The following is a 19,398-nucleotide window of genomic DNA, read 5'->3' on the forward strand; positions in this document are numbered from 1 at the left end:
AGCCGCTTTGAGACTCCTTAAAGGGAGTGAAAGGCGGGATATCAAATCCAAACTCTTCTTCTTCTTCTTCTTCCTTTGTGCCCTTGGCAAGGGGCTGTATTGGCGACACCCCCCCCCCAAAAAAATCACGAATATAACTGGAATACTGCAGTTGGAAGTACAGTCATATCTCGGGTTACAGATGCGTCAGGTTGTGCTTTTCCGGGTTGCAGACCGCCAAAACCCAGAAGTACCCAAACAGGTTACTTCCAGGTTTCAGCGGTCACGCATGCACAGAAGCACTAAATCACGCTTTGCATATGTGCAGACGTGCCGAATTGCAATCCGCACGTGTGCAGACACGCCGCAACCCGAGTGTCCACTGTAATATCCTGGCAGAAAGCACTAAAAGTGTCAGGGGAAATCCAGAATGTATGGCAACCCATTCATTTTTGGGTGTGATTTTGCAAAAAAAAAAAAATATCTCAAAATTTTTGTCTGGATTTTTACTTTTTGAAATATGGCAACCCTACTTTCACCCTTGGCTAGAACGACTGAGCCAGAATGGAGAGGTGCCCTTGGTGGGGGGGAAATCTAAACAACCCCTTGGTACTCCATTGCTGAGACTCCAAGGGAAAACTTTTCATTTCCCTCAACATCTAGTCAGTAGTCTAGCCAGGAGATTACCGATGCATGGACCACTGCAGCAAGTCTATCCTTGTCCAGGAACGTCCTAGCAGAAGTGGCGGTGGGAAAGCCCCTTTTTTAAAACACCCAGAACTATAAACGTCCGATAAACAAAATCCTTTGGCCTGAGCAATAACTCTGACGCATTCAATCATTTCTCCTAGCATTGCAGCACTCCCATATTCCCATCAGGTTTATTATAATGGAAGCATTGTTTGTGTTGTGATGTCACAGCTTCTGGGAGCACATCTATAAATGGTCACCGTGATTTGATGCCTCGAGTCCAGTGGTTCAGAATTTTCTCCTGAGAGGTTTTGAAAAGCCCAAGGCGGGAAAGTTTATAGAGGCATGGGGTGTGTCAGTCCTTAATGCATTTAAGTCTGCCGTTAGGAGCAAAGGAACACAACCAGCAGAAAATAGATGACAAAAATAAGGTGGCCGAGTCATAACCCTAACCCATCTCCTGCCCTACTCCTCTGTGGGTTGGTTTGCCCCCCTTTCCCTCCCACAGAGCTGGCTCCGGGTTTGGGGGAGCCCTATAGCAATATCCCTCCTGGTACTCCCCTATCAACCCTCCTGAGCAGGGGTGCCAACTTGAATAAAATATTTGGGGGGCAGGAAAGTCCCACCCCACATAATCGAACACAAGACATAGCACACACCATTTGAATTGCAATTCCCATTAACTTTTTTGGGGGGGCCTTCAAATATTTTATTGGGGAGAGATGAACCAGTTCCTAGCAGTTGGCTCCTATGCTCCCCATTGTTGGTGAGCCTAGGAGATCTTACATGGTGTCAGAAGTGGGCTGCTAACCCTATGAACCAATCAGGTCTCCGTCCTGATAAGCACAAGGACACACCTTCACAATGACCAATGAAATACAAGGAACAATAAAAACATTTACTTGGAAGTATTTCTCATAGTTTTTAGAATTTCCTTCCAAGTGAGGCTCATGCATACTGCTGAATAGCTGCCTCTTAGAGCATAACTCAAGGAGATGCTGTTCTCAGATAGCAGACATTCAGAATAATTATTTTTATTTTTATTTATTTTTTTATACCCTACCCATCTGGCTGGGTTACCCTAGTCATTCTGGGTGGTTTCCAACACACACAAAAATAATAATAAAACGTCAAACATTAATAGTAACAATCTGATCCAATATAAAAAGTCATAGTAACTTTAAAATAAACAACTTATATCAAATACAGTGGTACCTCGGTTTACAAACTTAATCCGTTCCGGAAGTCCATTCTTAAACCAAAGCTGTTCTTAAACTGAAGTGCGCTTTCCCTAATGAGGTCTCACACTGCTGGTGCCGTTCCGCTGTTCGGCTTCCATTCATAGACCGGGGTAAAGTTCACAAACCAGGACACGGCTTCCGGTTTTGCGAAGTTCATATACCGAATAGTTCGTAAACAGGGCTGTTCTTAATCCGAGGTACCACTGTAAAGCAATATGCAATAATCCATTGCAATCAAATAGTAAACAGTAAAATTAAACACCAGCACATAATAATTAAACAGTTTACACTTATCAGGGACGCAGGTGGCGCTGTGGGTTAAACCACAGAGCCTAGGGCTTGCTGATCAGAAGGTTGGTGGTTTGAATCCCCACGACGGGGGGAGCTCCCATTGCTCGGTCCCTGCTCCTGCCAACCTAGCAGTTCAAAAGCATGTCAAAGTGCAAGTAGATAAATAGGTACCGCTCCGGCGGGAAGGTAAACGGCGTTTTTGTGTGCTACTCTGGTTCACCAGAAGCGGCTTAGTCATTCTGGCCACATGACCCGGAAGCTGTACACCGGCTCCCTCGGCCAATAAAGCGAGATGAGCGCCACAACCCCAGAGTCGTCCACGACTGGACCTAATGGTCAGGGGTCCCTTTACCTTTACCTTTACCTTTACCTTTACCTTTACACTTATCAACTACAATAAAGAATTACTCATCTGTAATCAATAAAAATAACAGCAAATTACAATGCATAAAATACCACAAAACATACAAAGCCATGTAAAAGGATCAAATTGAGAAACAATATCCATGGACTCCTTTCTTCCCAGCTGTTGCTGTTGCTGCTTCTGTTCTCAAAGTCATGGTCTGGGAAATGATCCTGGGGCTGGAGGCTGGAGGCCGGGGCAAAGCAGGTGGGAAAGCCATTGCCTGAAGAAAGTCTCTCTCCCATGAACCTTTGCCTGGTGAATTTCTGGCTGTTGTGCTATTATTATTATTATTATTATTATTATTATTGCTATTTTCATGAAGACATGAATAAAAATAAGCAAATGTATATTGAAATGGAGTGAGCTGATTTTAAGACTGGGAAAATTTGAAACCGAGAGACACCAAAAATGGCAGTTTCATCTGTTCCCTCCTCTCAGGAGGCAAATTTCAGAGGAGGAAAGTTAGTTTCCAGGTTAGGATGGGTGTCTTCCTCACCTTCTTCACAGGATCTGGAGAGAAATAGGCCCTAGTTTAAAGGGAAAGAGACAAGGCCAGATTTGGGGGAGGTGGGGGGAAACCCACCAAGATTTAAAGCATCGTCATCATTCAGATGGGAATTTGATTCTTTCCCAATATCTCCTGATCCCTTTCCATAGTCTTTCATTTCCCCATTCATCACATGCACGTCCTTTTAATGAACTGCGTGATATTATGACAGATGTCCCAAAGCCCTGAGTAGCATATTAACAACGTGTCTTGGATTCCCAGAAGTCCTTTGTAACTCCATGAAGAATCTGTTTCGTGCTAGCTTTGTCCTTCCTGGGAAGCAAGGACCCTGGGAAACTAGAGGAAATGGAATTTGTTCCCAGGCGGAAGATAATAAAAAAGGACGTGGTCCTTCTTAGGCTCCGTGATAATGAGGCCTGCGGTCACGGTGGAGGTTGAGGCTGTCTCCACGGGGGCTGAAGGATGCTCTTTAGATTACCAGTGTTGGTCTGAGGGGGATAGTGGTTCCTCAGATTGCTTCCGCCTCCGCTTATGAACCGAGTGGATCCCACTTTACATAGGACACACAGCTGTTTCAAGGAGTCCTCAGTTTACAGGGCTGCCCATTCTAAGTCCTGTGTAAAGAAAAAGACCCCTTCGAAAGAAGATTAGAATTACTGCTAGGGATGGAGGAATCTATCAATTTCAGCTTAGTTTCTCTTTTTTCTTAAGTTCATTTCACATTTTCAGGCTGGAAAATGTGCGTTTCAGAATTTGGAGATGTGCACATTTCATCAGCCATATTGTTTTGGACACTGTGAGTCTGGTAGGTTCACCTTTAAATGTGAACAGAATTGAATTTGTGCCCCCATCCCTATGACTGGAATATCTTTTGCTCCTGACATGAAATCTGAAATGACACGGCTGAAAAAAGGAACCCATCATCGCATACCCCCCCCCCCAACACATAGTATTTATTTTCTGCCTTGAAACCAGAATATAATATCTCCCCCACCCTCTCTTGTTTAATTATTTTTTGATTTGTAAAAAACAACCCTATTTGAAATCCGTCAACATAAATGCCCCCCAGAGATGTTCACTTATCCCAATCTAATTAATCTCATGATTTTTCATAGCATGTAACCTCTCTCTCCCACACACAGCAGCATGTAGCATCCTACTTTATTTATTTTGAAGCAGAGATTTTGTGGCTGTTGACATCAGTTGTCCAGCTTTTATAATATGAAACATCTGCCACTCCGTCTCACACTGTTGCCTGTAGGTCATGGGAAAGCTTTCTTTATCTTCCTAAATGAAGGATGTCCCACTGTACAGTCTAGCCCAGATGACCAGGGCCAACCCTTGGTATTGTCCGGCTGTGAGTGCTTCCCACCACGTCTCTGAGGAGATAAGATTTAGCCTTCAATCCTCAAGACATTTGCTCCACAGCAATCCCACCGAGCTGTCGTCAAAGGGAGTTGGCGACCTGCCCTCTTCTGTGGTGGGTGAGAACCTTTCTACCGCAGCCGTATGTCATTTGATTTATACGCAGACAAAGTCCCCCAGAGTATTAGCTCAATGACTCTGAGAAGTGCAATGCTTCAGAGCGCTTAGGAATAATAAAAAAGACTAATTGCCTCTCCCCAATTTGCTTCCTTGTTTTCTCTTCAACAATACTTCCTACCAGTTTTCCTGAGACAGACCTTAAGCTAACCGGCCTGTGATTAACAGAATCCGCCCCAGATCCTTTTTTGAAAATTGGTGCTAATTGACTGTTTTCCAGTGCTCAGGTATGGAGGCTGATCTGTGGGACAAGTGACAAATTTTGCCCAGTTATAAAACCACAGTAAAACATCGAAATTAAAAACTTCCCTACACAAGGCTGCCTTCAGACATCTTCTAAAAGTCAGATAGTTGCTTATCTCCTTAACATCTGACAGAAAGTCAGATAGTTGCTTATCTCCTTAACATCTGACAGAAGGGCGTTCCACAGGACAGGTGCCACTACCAAGAAGACCCTCTGCCTGGTTCCCTGTAACCTCACTTCTTGCAGTGAGGGAACCACCAGAAGGTCCTCGGAGCTGGATCTCAACATTATACAATAATCTTATAATTATACAATAAATAATAATTGGGAGTGAATTGCAGAACTCCATGCGTTGCCTTTCTACTGTTTTCTATGCACCTACATGGGCAAATGAGTTGGAGAGCTCCAATATCTCATTTGGGAGGGACTTCAAGTTGTGTTTTCCACGAAGTCCCATTGCATGTAACAGAACTTTGGCACCATACTTCTGGAACAGAAACACCTTGGGTTCTCAGTGTTCCCAAATTCGTAGCTTTGAAGCACACTAGGGCTAAAAAAATTTATCCCCTTTTATGTTGGTTAGGCAGCTCTGGGACAATGGAGACAGGGAACCAGGCAGAGGGCCTTCTTGGTAGTTGCACCCACCCTGTGGAACGCCCTCCCGCCAGATGTCAAAGGGAAAAATAATTACCAAACTTTTAGAAGACATCTGAAGGCAGCCCTGTTCAGGGAAGCTTTTAATGTTTAATAGGTTATTGTATTTTAGTGTTCTGTTGGAAGCTGCCCAGAGTGGGAAACCCAGCCAGATGGGCGGGGTATAAATAATAAATTATTATTATTATTATTATTATTATTATTGGGACCCTTAAGATTCTGCTGCAAATATAGTGGAGTATTTGACCTGCCTCAACCCCAGACCATTATACCACCGGCTAGATGTATCGATGGATCAGGATTCCTACTCTTCTAAGAACGTTCATGAGCTACAGAGATCGACAACCACAAATGGCTAAGTAACTCCAGGTTCATTCCCTGCACATGATGGGTATTTTGTTCTCGTATGATAAAAGGAAAGAAGTACACTGATGCTTCGTGTTGCCATGTTCTAAAACATCAGCCTTCGGTTCTCTAAATGCTGAGTCTGGGTAGTAGTATTACACAATTTAACTGTACGTTCTCAGTTTGGATGTCTTGGTTCTGCATCTCCAGTGATGTGAAAAGAAGGTAAGAACATGTTCTATCTATCTCTCAGGGACCTTCTAAATTATCAGTGGCACCTAACTGAAGCCTACAGAGATGGAGTAGGACATCTATTATGCCTCAGAATCATTGCACACCCTTTAGTAACTGTGCTCATTACCAGAAGAGAGAGAGCTTTTTAAAACTTGACGTTTCTATAATTTTTTTTATTCATCTTTGAAATAAAGACCCTGGGGAAGAAAGCCACATTTACATGATTAGAGAAATGTGGCTTTTTGTGTTAATTCTTTGTGAGAAATTTTCTTAATTTCAGAACTACAATGTACTTTACCTCAAAGGAGAGGGGGAGTGTGGAGTAGCACCAGCTGGCTTTGTTACTCTGCTGCTCAACTGGCTGCCCAGTCAGTTGGTCAGTTAACTGGTCAGCTACACTGCTGCTCAGTCAGTCCGCTGCTCACTTGGTCAGTTGTTCCATCCCTCTCTCACTTGCTCGGCAAACACTTGGCCAGCCAGCCACTTGGTGAATCGGACCTCAGTTGGTCGGTCACCCTGCTGCTCATTCGGCCAACCAGTTGGTCACTCCACTGCCTGGCCAGTCTGCTGCTCGCTGGGTCAGTCATTCTGCCATTTGCTACACCGACCGCTTGGTTGGTACTTGGTCACTTGGTCATTCGGTCTGTCGTTCTGCCAGCTCACTGGGTGAGTAGTTTTGTTGCTTGCTCAGGCCACTGTTCATTCCCTCAGTTGTTTCACTGCTCAGAAGGTTGGTCTCTCAGCTGGACCACCAGTTGGCCACTCCTGGTTGGTCCGCGGCCACTCAGTCACTCCCTGCCACCCAGTTGGTAACTGGGCCACTCTCCTGCACTTGGTTACTTCCTCTCACTAAGTATCCAACTCTCCTCAGAAGGCCACTAAAGATGTCTGGCAGTCCTTCAAGAATGGAACGTGCCACAACACAGGCTATGTCGCTGTTACTTTAACAACCGCATCCCAATAGCTTAGTTTTCATGGCCCTTAATCTGTTAAACCTATTGTGTGTTACATATGTATTTTACAAGTGTCTAATCGCCTTTTGGGACGCGGGTGGTTGTCGAGGTTCACAGGAAATTGCTACGAGCCCCGATCTGGATGGAGAACATGTCAAGGATAAGAGCTAGGTAGATCCTTCTTCAGAATAAAAAGTGGCCATTTTAAGCATAAGTACTTTTCCGTGTGGGACACGGGTGGCGCTGTGGGTTAAACCACAGAGCCTAGGGCTTGCCGATCAGAAGGTCGGTGTTCGAATCCCCACGACGGGGTGAGCTCCCGTTGCTCGGCCCCTGCTCCTGCCAACCTAGCAGTTCAAAAGCACGTCAAAGTGTAAGTAGATAAATAGGTACCGCTCCGGCAGGAAGGCAAACGGTGTTTCCGTGTGTTGCTCTGGTTCGCCAGAAGCAGCTTAGTCATGCTGGCCACATGACCCGGAAGCTGTACGCCGGCTCCCTCGGCCAATAAAGCGAGATGAGCGCCGCAACCCCAGAGTCGGCCACGACTGGACCTAACAGTCAGGGGTCCCTTTACCTTTAATCGCCATTTAAAGCCATCCACATTAGCGGCCACCATTACATCTCATGGGAGCAAATTCTGTAGTTTAATTATGCACGGTGTGAATAAGTACTTTCTTAGATCTCTCCTGAATCTTCTCACATTCAGCTTCAACAGGGCAACCATATGTCTGGGTTTTTTTTTTGGGGGGGGGGGATATTTCTAAAGCTCAACAACTTTATCCAGATTTTCATTTTTGGGAATATGGCAACTCTAGCTTCAATGGCTTCTAGTATTATGAGAGAAAACCTCTCTCCACCCGCTTTCCCTATACCATGTATAATTCTACACACCTCTATAATATCTCCTCTCGCTCATATTTTCTCTTAAGTAAAAATTCCCAAACGTTGCAACTACTCACACACTCCTCTGTCCTCTATCTGCGGCCTCGGAGGCTGATATTTTCCACCCTGGGAAGGCAGAGCAAATCAGCTTATTTTGTTGATTTAAAGATATACACACTGCTTAGTGAATCTGAAGGAATTTACTGCTGAAAATGGAGTAGGAAAGTATTTCCTAACATATACAATCACGATGCGCTGGAAAAATGAGAACTTCAGTGCAGTGCCTGCTGTTACCTTACAAATGATTAAATATTCCTTACCCTCCGAGGATGGAAACAGGAGGAGAATGGTTTACCATAACTTACTGAATCGGAGCGGCTGCAATGAGTCTCTCTTTAGACCCTCATTTAGAAACACTTATGTGTGACTGAGAAGGACCAGTATTTCATACTATTTATTGAATCATCTCTTGGAAAAGAAACTCTAAATCTAAGAAATGACCACCCAAGCGTGCTGCTGAAAACTGAGCGAGCTAAGCAAGTTTTGGATGCCTTTGTAGTTCTGCTGGTTTTGGCAAAGCTCTTTGAAGTGGAAATGCTGTATCTGTTAAGTGGGGTCAAATCCACTGGACTCAATAGGACACACATAGGATCGCTCTGTCAACAGCACTAATTTTCTGAAAAGAGGAGCGGTTTGCTGGATAGTGCATCGCCTGATGTAGATGTGTTGTACAGGGTGCATAGGGAGTTAGGGGAGGGATAGAACCTCTGGTAGGGGACACATTGAGCTCCTTCTGGGGTGGTTTTCCACCTTTGGTCCCCACCCTGCACTCAGCATCTCATGTGGCTCCTTGGCCACATCTTGGGAATAGCTTTGACTGGCTGGCTAAACCAGGTCTCAAACCCTCAGGGAGTTAGGGACCTCCCTTGAATGTGAAGACATGCTCCGGCAGATTGAGCGGACAAGACCAATAGTGGGTCCAATGTGTGCTGGGCCCCGGGGTTAACCTGAGCAACGCGGTCCAGGTCCGGTCCCAAAATCCAAGGATTCCATGAGGAGTCAGTCCAAAAGGGCCAAGGCAGGAAACCAGGCTAGGTCAGGCACAGGGTAACAGGCAGGTTCCAGCAAGCAGCAATGTTGCTCCCACAACCTGGGGCGGGGTCTGGCAGCCTTTTATCTCTGATAGGGTAACGGCTGGTCCTGATCCCCCGGTGACTTACTTCCCTGTTTCGCCCGAAGGCGAGCATTCCTCCTGCGAGTACTCAGGTCTCTCCTTCTCTCAGACCTCAGTCTCTGCAGCTCGGGAGACGTTGGTGGGTTACTAGACCCAGAAGCCGCCTCAGCCTCTCCTGACCCAACTGGTAGTGGAGCAGCTACATGTGATTGCCCAGTAGAGGGCAACAAGGTAATCCCCGCATCTGGAGCCAGGGCAGGCTCAGGCCCCTGACTTGGCCCAGCTGGTGCTTGTTGCAGGGAAACCTGTGCAGACTGGGGCTCTTCAGAATCAGGCCCCAGACTCGGTTCAGATACGAGGATCCAGCACGGGCCGAGACTCCTCTGGTTCCGAGTCCAAGCCTGAGTCCCAGGCCATCACACAATGGTCAAGAAGGCAGTTTCTGCAGGTGCTGTAGAGGGAAATGAGGGAGCCCATCTAGGAGAAGGAAAATTCCGATGCTAAACCTCCACTGCCTTACCAGATAACTTCAGGGGAAGAAAAGGCTCAGGAGTAAACCCTACACAAATCTTCAGTGGAGTCCCTAAGATGTGGGTGTTGTCTTGTACATCTCCTTCCGGCAACTGCTGTAGCCAAGCTGGTGCCAAACCAATTGCGCTGCTTTCCTCTGGACCACATGAGTGAGGCCGAGAGGGTCACTTCATACACACCTCCATACACACTGTCCCAACTTTTGTCCTGGGGAGGTCACTTCAGTACTGCTAGTCCAGTGGTTTGACTTCACCCCTCGAGGCGTACCCCATTGCCTCTCAACACAGACGGATGCCGACATGTGGCCTAGCCTGTTCTTCAAGGGCTATCTGCAGTTGCTCACTCAAGAGGGACAAACACTCTACACGTGCTCAGAGGCAGTGCACTTGTAATTCATCCAAGCATTTTTGAGCAGTGTTCTAGCACAGAATATGCATTGCTGGGATGACTTCTGTGGCGTTTGCCCTCCTAGGTGTGTGACATCATACTGGGTTCATAAGGAAAGGGTTAACTAATTGTAAAAGGACTAACCAATGGGAACCCAAGGGGTGGAGTTAACTGTGTATAAGGTTTAAGCACAGAGGTTTTTGGGGGGAGTTAGAGTTAGAGTGGTTGAGAAAACAGTCTGGAGTTAGACAAGAGAGAGGGAAGATAAGTCTGTGGGTTGGGCTAGTCTGGTGTGAGAGAGGGAGAGAATTTGTTAAGAGGGGTCAGTCAAACAGCTGAGATGATCAGTCAGAAGGTATTAGGAAGGTATAGGCTGGTAAAGAAGCTAAAGTTAAGATACTAACAGGAATATTATCTGAGAAACCATAAACTTGTTAATGTTTGTAAAATAAACTTGTTTTTTTGGTTCACTTTTAACAACTGAGTGGACTCAGTGTTTTACCCGAGAGTAACTGGTTGGTGGCAGCGGGGAAGCGAGCACAGTGGTGGCGCAGGGATCAATAGACCGTTAAACGTCCAGGGACCCTGTGTGATCGCCACAACTTCTTCAGGGAGTGACTCAAGAAGTTGTTGTTGTTGCTGCTGCTGCTGTTAATCCAACCCCTTCCTCCAAGAAACTCAGGATCGTGTACCTATTGCTCCCCTCCTCATTTCTTCCTCACAACAACTCTGCGAGGATGGTTAGGACTGGGAGATGGTGGTGTGGCCCCTGTTTCGTTAGCTCAAAAATGGAAAATGAGTGAGGTCCCAACTAAAGAAGAATGGCAATTTAAACTGATGGAATATGCTCAGTTTGTGGACCTGAAGAACATACATTTAAAGAAGATTGGAAAATGTTTATTGAATATATGGGGGGGGGCAATTGTGTACACTTGAAAATGTTGGCAGCATTAAGATAAATCCAACAGTGTAAATAATTTGTGATGGATGTAATAATGGAATACTGAATGGTTTAGTTTACGTAAAATATGCAGGGATTTATGATATGCAAAATGAACCATGGAAAGAGAAGAAGGGAAGTCATTGATTTCTTAAGGTTGTTTAAATGAGTATTCTAAATTGTAAAACAGAAAATTTAATAAAAATTATATACACATAAGGACTGGGAGATGGTGTCTGACGCAAGGAACTTTACAGAGCTCCATCACTGGGAAGGGATTTAAACCTGAATCTCCCCAATTCTAGTTTGATGTGGAGGGCCACAGCCCCTTCTTCTCTGAGTTACATAGACTGTTGGTCCAACCCACAGGGATAAAAGGAGCTGCCTTATAGTACCAGATCATTGGTCCACTTAGCTCAGTTTTGTCTAAGGCACAGGTCAGTTCTGTGTCCAGGGCAGCTGTCTACAAGCTCCATCTGGTACACAGGCTGAGACCCTCCCTGCCCGCAGACTGTCTCGCCAGAGTGGTGCATGCTCTAGTTATCTCCCGCTTGGACTACTGCAATGCGCTCTACGTGGGGCTACCTTTGAAGGTGACCTGGAAACTACAACTAATCCAGAATGCAGCAGCTAGACTGGTGACTGGGAGCGGCCGCCGAGACCACATAACACCGGTCTTGAAAGACCTACACTGGCTCCCAGTACGTTTCCAAGCACAATTCAAAGTGTTGGTGCTGACCTTTAAAACCCTAAACAGCCTCAGCTCAGTATAACTGAAGGAGCGTCTCCACCCCCATCATTCTGCCCAGACACTGAGGTCTAATGCCGAGGGCCTTCTGGCGGTTCTCTCACTACGAGATGCCAAGTTACAGGGAACCAGGTAGAGGGCCTTCTCGGTAGTAGCACTCACCCTGTGGAACGCCCTCCCACCAGATGTCAAAGAGAAGAACAACTACCAGACTTTTAGAAAACATCTGAAGGCAGCCCTGTTTAGGGAAGCTTTTAATGTTTAATAGACTATTGTATTTTGATATTGTGTTGGAAGCCGCCCAGAGTGGCTGGGGAAACCCAGCCAGATGGGCGGGGTATAAATTATTATTATTATTATTATTATTATTATTATTATTATTATACATCAGGGTAGCTAAACTGTGGCATCCCAGATGTTGCTGGAGACTACAGCTCTTATAATTCCTGACTATTGGTCATGTTTGCCAGGGCTTTTGGAAGTTGTACAGTCCAACAGCATCTGAAAGACACCATGCTGACTTACCCCTCTCCAGGATTTCACTCTTCTACAGCCATACCTGGAGCTGCTGGGGATTGGGCCCTACATGCAACACCAAGACTATTCCAATTCTAAATAGAATCACAATGTTCTTATGCAACATCAAGGCAATTCCAATTCTAAATAGAATCACAATGTTCTTATGCAGATGTGATGCCCATTCAGCCTCTGTTCTCCACCCATTACTAATCTCATTAGCGTTGTCGATTCTGCCATCACAAAGCACCTGAAATTATTCCATTCAACGAGGCGCCCTATTTGTAACTATGCAGATTCCTAATCACCACAATACAGCTTTACGGTTATATTCAGAAGCTGGACTTTACAGGACTGCTTTGAGGCGCAGCTGGATGTAGAAGAAAATTGTACATCCATTCTGATTGTTAGTGCCCAGATTTTCTTTCCAAAGTGCTTTTCAGCTCTTAAAAATACTGGCTGCTCTCAAGGAGGAACTGCAGGTTTTCTGAAGAAGAATAAAGAAGTATTGTCTCTTGAATCCACTTTTCTGTATGCTGTTTTGTCACGGGCCACGAGCAGTTTTACTCTAAGTTTGCAGCTCTTGAGATCCTTGTTCTAAAGTAGCTCCATAGATAAAGTTATTTGAGGACTGAATCTTTACAGCTGTTTGCCAGCTATAAAGAAACTGGCTCCTCCAAACTGGGTGGTTTCTACCCCTCCCCCATGTGCATTCTGTTTTTATTATTATTATTAAATTTTTATTGAAAATTTTATTTACAACATAACATAAGCCCCCCAATACAGAAATACAATAAGCATAACATACAACGTTGTTGTTGTTTAGTTGTTTAGTCGTGTCCGACTCTTCGTGACCCCGTGGACCAGAGCACGCCAGGCACTCCTGTCTTCCACTGCCTCCTGCAGTTTGGTCAAACTCATGCTGGTAGCTTCGAGAACACTGTCCAACCATCTCGCCCTCTGCCGTCCCCTTCTCCTTGTGCCCTCCATCTTTCCCAACATCAGGGTCTTTTCCAGGGAGTCTTCTCTTCTCATGAGGTGGCCAAAGTATTGGAGCCTCAGCTTCAGGATCTGTCCTTCCAGTGAGCACTCAGGGCTGATTTCCTTCAGAATGGAGAGGTTTGATCTTCTTGCAGTCCATGGGACTCTCAAGAGTCTCTTCCAGCACCAAAATTCAAAAGCATCAATTCTTCAGCGATCAGCCTTCTTTATGGTCCAGCTCTCACTTCCATACATCACTACTGGGAAAACCATAGCTTTTACTATACAGACCTTTGTTGGTAAGGTGATGTCTCTGCTTTTTAAGTCTTTGACCATGGAGTTTTCTTGGCAGGGATACTGGAGTGGCTTGCCAGTTCCTGCTCCAGGTGGATCACGTTTGGTCAAAACTCTCCACTATGACCTGTCCATCTTGGGTGGCCCTGCACGGCATAGTTCATAGCTTCTCTGAGTTATTCAAGTCCCTTCACCACGGCAGGGCAGTGATCCATGAAGGGGACATACAACAATACAAACAACCAATTAAAAGACTTCCTTTATCCTGTATCTGGCCTCCTTATTTACTTCTTATAAGCTGTTTCCTTTATGAATAATTATTAAGATTTTTCTAATTATAACTTAAATATCCACAAAATCTCCTGCAGACATTAATCAAAACAAGTCCAGGTATGTATTTTAGGGCACTGTTTTGTGAAGTATTCTCTGCATTTTCCCCATGCTTTTTGAAACTCTTGTCTAGTGTGATCTCTAATTGCTTCTGTTAATCTAGCCAGTTCAATATACTCTAACAGTTTGTCTTACCATTTCTTTTTTGTTGGCACAATTTCCAGTTTTTAGCAATTAGGATCCTTGCCGCTCCTGTGGCATAGATGAATATTTTCTGATCTTCTCTTGCTATATCCCCATGTGCATTCTGAATAGGGATGGGAGAATCTGACCATTTCAGTTTCTATCAGTTTCTCATTTTTCCAGTCTTAAATCCAGTTCTTCGTATTTCCACATAAGTTTGATATATCTATATCTATTTATCTATAGAGATATAGTTATAGATACAGATATATATTCTTCATGAAAATTCATCAGCACTTTAGTGCGAATTTCCTGAATTTCACTTTTGTATGCAATGCTGCAAAGCAATTTCCCCTACTACAATTCACTTTTTATTTTCACGGATGCATGCATTTATATACTCTACCTTAGCGTATGCATTTAGCTGGATATTACCTGGCAGGAGAACTGCACTGCAAAACTTGGAGAAATGCGAATTTCTAAGCATGGCTGGGTTTCAGCACTTTCAGCATCCTATTTCGGAAAGTGCAGATTTGGTAGGTTTGCCTGTCAGTGTGAACTGAATTTCTCTTCCATTCTGAATTCTGCAACAAATCATGGGCTCTGCAATAGTGCATTAGTGGTGGGTTTATACTGGACTGTCCACACATCATTCATCTTCGTTGGTTTTGCATTGCTTCCCTAATGTTACCCTGTCTGGAGAAGAAGAAGAAGAGTTTGAAGAGTTTGGATTTGATATCCCGCTTTATCACTACCCTAAGGAGTCTCAAAGCGGCTAACATTCTCCTTTCCCTTCCTCCCCCACAACAAACACTCTGTGAGGTGAGTGGGGCTGAGAGACTTCAGAGAAGTGTGACTGGCCCAAGGTCACCCAGCAGCTGCATGTGGAGGAGCGGGGACACGAACCTGGTTCATCAGATTACGAGTCTATCGCTCTTAACCACTACACCACACTGGCTCTCTTGAACTATATCAGGGCAAAATTGGGGTGACAACAACCCTGGATCTCTCATGGTATAAAAAGTCACAGGATATTAGCAGGAGGTTATGGCACATGCACTGATTGGAAATGAACTTAAAAAATTCCTCCCAGTAGCACCTTAGAGACCAACTAAGTTTGTTATTGGTATGAGCTCTCGTGTGCATGCATTGGAAATTAATCTGTATTTCCATCCCAAAACTTTTGCAGGTGCAAGCAGTATTGAAAGAGGATTGAGTATCACTGCCCAGATACCATCATGAGCGCAAATCATCATAAATACACAATAAACACAGCATCTGGAGTGGGACAAAATTTAGCCGCTTTGAAGCTGTTTTTAGGACTCGCATAAAGAAAGAGCAAGCAAAGACGTCCGAAACTACTTGAGATTTATTATATTTGGCCAAGGGACCAGGCATGCAGAGTGTCACGAGTTTTATGGGCCTGTTTTAATGCAGCTGCCCCATTCACATTATGTTCCATTTTAAGCAATGCTGTCTTTTGTCCTATGATACTCCTAACTATGCTACTCATCTCTTCCTTTTGATGTAGACAAGCCTCCTGGCTGGGCAAAGATTAACATTGCCCTAGATCAGCGATTCTCAACCTGTGGGTCCCCAGATGTTGTTGGACTACAACTCCCATCATCCCTGAGCTCTGGCCTTGCTAGCTAGGGGTGATGGGAGTTGTAGTCCAACAACATCTGGGGACCCACAGGTTGAGAAAGGCTGCCCTAGATGAAAACAAAGGACATCATCACCATAAGTTTTCAGGATCCCCAGAATGGGGGAGGGTGATAAGCTCAGAGTCAATTGCTTTGATGAAGAAAAAGCAGAAATACTGAAGCCAACATAGTAGATTTTAGTTTATGCAAGCTTATTCCTCTGTTTCTATGTGTTATGCAATCGTTACAGGGCTGACCCTATTATTAGGTAGAATGAGGCAGCCGCTTCAGGCAGCGAATGCTGTTGGGTGGCCCATGACCTTTCCTGGGCCTCCTAAGCTGCCCTCATGCACCAGTGTTGAAGTAAGATTCAGCTGCCAATTTGGTAAGCTTTTGTACAAGGGGGGCCACTGTGTTGCCAATTGCCTCAGGTAGCAAAATGTCTCGGGGCAGCCTTGAGTAAGTAGATCATGCAAGTTGAAATCATAGAATCTAGTCCAACCCTCTGCAATGCAGGGATCTCAGCTAAAGCTTCCATGGCATGTGACCATCCAACCTCTGCTTAAAATTCTCTAAGGAAGGGGAGTCCACAACTTCCCAAGGGAGACTGTTCCACTGTCGAACATTTCTTGTGTGGTTTGCTGCTTGCAATCCACATCAGAAGAGGACAGCCTAGGGATACAATATTTCAAAAAGTGACAATCCAGACACAAAAGCTGGGACACGGGTGGTGCTGTGGGTTAAACCACAGAGCCTTGGACTTGCCGATCAGAAGGTTGGCGGTTCGAATCCCCGCGACGGGGTGAGCTCCCGTTGCTCGGTCCCTGCTCCTGCCCACCTAGCAGTTCGAAAGCACGTCAAAGTGCAAGTAGATAAATACCTTCCGGCGGGAAGGTAAACGGCATTTCCATGCGCTGCTCTGGTTCACCAGAAGCGGCTTAGTCATGCTGGCCACATGACCTGGAAGCTGTACGCCGGCTCCCTCGGCCAATAAAGCGAGATGAGCGCCACAACCCTAGAGTTGGCCACGACTGGACCTAATGGTCAGGGGTCCCTTTACCTTTATCCAATCCAGATATGGAGGGCCAGATACAGAAGTCTGGAGAGCCACATTGAGACCCTGTTCCTGTGATTTCTTCCCTCTGCTTTATCCCAATCGAAAGGAAATTCCATCTCCAGGCAACGAGGTTTGTTACTGCATTGTTTTTATATCTCTATGGCTCCAACAGTGTTTGCCATCCAACTGGCAGTGAGAAGGAAAGATAAATAGCGTTGTACTCTGGGACACCAAGATCCCAGGGACACTGGGAGTCCGTGCTGCTGGTATGATTTACAGTCCCCAGAATGTGAGTAAATGAATTCAGCCTCAGGAATCTAGTGTGCACTGTGGAACTGACAGAGAACCACATCTAAAGAGCCTTTGTCACTCGTGTATAAGTAATATCTGTAGGAAAACAGGGGCAGCAACAAATATTGCCACTGCTTATCCTTCTAATAGGGATGTGGGTGGTGCTTTGGGTTAAACCACAGAGCCTAGGACTTGCCGATCAGAAGGTTGGTGGTTCGAATCCCTGTGACAGGGTGAGCTCCTGTTGCTCAGTCTCTGCTCCTGCCAACCTAGCAGTTTGAAAGCACGTCAAAGTGCAAGTACATAAATAGGTCCCGCTCCAGCGGGAAGGTAAACGGTGTTTCCGTGCGCTGCTCTGGTTCGCCAGGAACGGCTTAGTCATGCTGGCCACATGACCCGGAAGCTGTACGCCGGCTCCCTCGGCCCATAAAGCGAGATGAGCGCCACAACCCCAGAGTCATCCGCGACTGGACCTAATGGTCAGGGGTCCCTTTACCTTTATCCTTCTAATAAAAGCACTCCTGTTCAGGGTTCCAGCCAGCCAGGCCCGTCTTCAAGATACTCCGTTCCATCCCTCCTCATTTCCTTTTAACTTCCCACCTCCCTAACTGACACACATTCTGTGGTTACTGAGTATGCTCAGTCCTCATGGGGCTGTTTTGAGATTCTTTTTGCCCCCCTTAGATTTAATTTTTAAAAGGTTTCAGATTTGTGCTTCCATATACCTTAGGGTTCCCATGAGCTTGTGGATCCTTCTCTCTTTTTCCTAAGAGACCCTCTGCTTGGACTCTGCCATTTCCTTCAGCATGGAGTCACCTGTCTTCACAGTTTGAGGGCGTAGCAAGCTCCTTCAGCAACTGGCTAGAAATATAAGCCGGGCAGCCAAAGCATAAATAAGCTAAGGGAGATCCATCAGTTATTCTGTTTCTTTCAAAACTGGCAAGGCTTTCCTTGGCCTGTTTTGGAAAAACAAAGCAAGAACAAAATACTGATGCAGAGCCACCACCAGCTCTGCTGAGGAATCATAGAGTTGTTAGAGTTGGAAGGGACCCTTTGGGTCATCTAGTCCAACCCCCTGCAATTCAGGAGTCTCAGCTCACAACCCCCCCATCCAACCTCCCCAACCAATGGAGAAATGAACAGGGATGCAGGGCCTATCCATTGGCAGAGCCGAGAAACAACTGCCGTATTTTTTGCTCTATAAGACTCACTTTTTCCCTCCTCAAAAGTAAGGGGAAATGTGTGTGCGTCTTATGGAGCGAGTGCAGGCTGTGCAGCTATCCCAGAAGCCAGAACAGCAAGAGGGATTGCTGCTTTCACTGCACAGAGATCCCTCTTGCTGTTCTGGCTTCTGAGATTCAGAATATATTTTTTCTTGTTTTCCTCCTCCAAAAACTAGGTGCGTCTTGAGGTCTGGTGCGTCTTATAGAGAGAAAAATACGGTACTTTATGCTCCTCCACTTCTCAACGTTTTCCTCCCCAGCTGGTCATCAGAGGAGCTTGGAACCAATAACTTATATCTTGCGTACTTCCTCCTCCCTCCCAGCCCATTTTCCTTTTGTGAGGTGTCTTCTGTTTGCTTGGTTTTTGTAAGTTTGCCTTGCTTATAGCGTCTAAAGGCCTGTAAGCAACACGGAGAGCTTATATTTTTTAGCCATAGGTCAGCGGTAGAGCATCTGCTTTTAAAGCAGAAGGTCTCCAGTTCAATCCTCAGGGAGGACTGTGTAGACAATACTGAGCTAGACTAATGGAATGATGGTCTGATTCAGTAGAAGGCATCTTCCTATGTTCCTATGATAGCTAGATCTATCCATGCGTCCCAAATCTCTGAGTAGTGAGAGACTTCAGTGGTTCCAGATCTTACCTGGGGTTCGGTTTCCTTGGAATAAAGGTCAATGGAGACTGTGGTGCCTTTAGGATATATGGTTTTATTTACACACACACACAGAACCTGAGGCTAGCATGGAAGGGCTCACAGCATTGACATTTCAACAGACCTTTCCCTCCCCGTTAGGTTTCCAAGGGATCTCAAAGACATAGCTTTGGGTCCAGCACAGAGCGAGACAATCCTCTGTGTATCCAGCTTCCAGCATCAGCCAAAACACACACTCTCTCTCACACACAAAAACCCTCCGTGACCTATTGTTCCCCATCCTAGGTTAATGTTGCATCTAGCCAGGTGAAGGCAGGTGGGGAAAATGCCTCTTCCTGTAGATCACCATCACTTAGCTGCCGCTATGGCAACACAGCATCTTTAAGATGCTGATGAGAGCACTTAACTGGCGAGCTAAGGCGATTTCCTGATAAGGAGAAATGCCTCAACAGCTTCTTGTACTCGATTCTAAAACTCACTG

At 45.5% G+C, this 19,398-nt stretch overlaps 2 long non-coding RNA genes across 2 annotated transcripts; both read right to left on the reverse strand.

The window, feature by feature from the left end:
- Positions 1-1,964: 1,964 nt before the first annotated feature.
- Positions 1,965-16,835, reverse strand: LOC308486525. Its single transcript, XR_013991126.1, has 3 exons — positions 16,757-16,835; positions 14,489-14,749; positions 1,965-2,113 (listed from the first exon to the last, which is right to left on the reverse strand). It is a non-coding gene; the product is annotated as an uncharacterized lncRNA (long non-coding RNA).
- LOC308486507 lies at positions 4,263-5,352 on the reverse strand. The gene is made up of 2 exons (XR_013991108.1): positions 5,284-5,352; positions 4,263-4,494 (listed from the first exon to the last, which is right to left on the reverse strand). It is a non-coding gene; the product is annotated as an uncharacterized lncRNA (long non-coding RNA).
- Positions 16,836-19,398: the final 2,563 nt, after the last annotated feature.

This window comes from Podarcis pityusensis (assembly GCF_964106645.2).
Source record: "Podarcis pityusensis genome assembly, chromosome: 10".
Taxonomy (NCBI): domain Eukaryota; kingdom Metazoa; phylum Chordata; class Lepidosauria; order Squamata; family Lacertidae; genus Podarcis; species Podarcis pityusensis.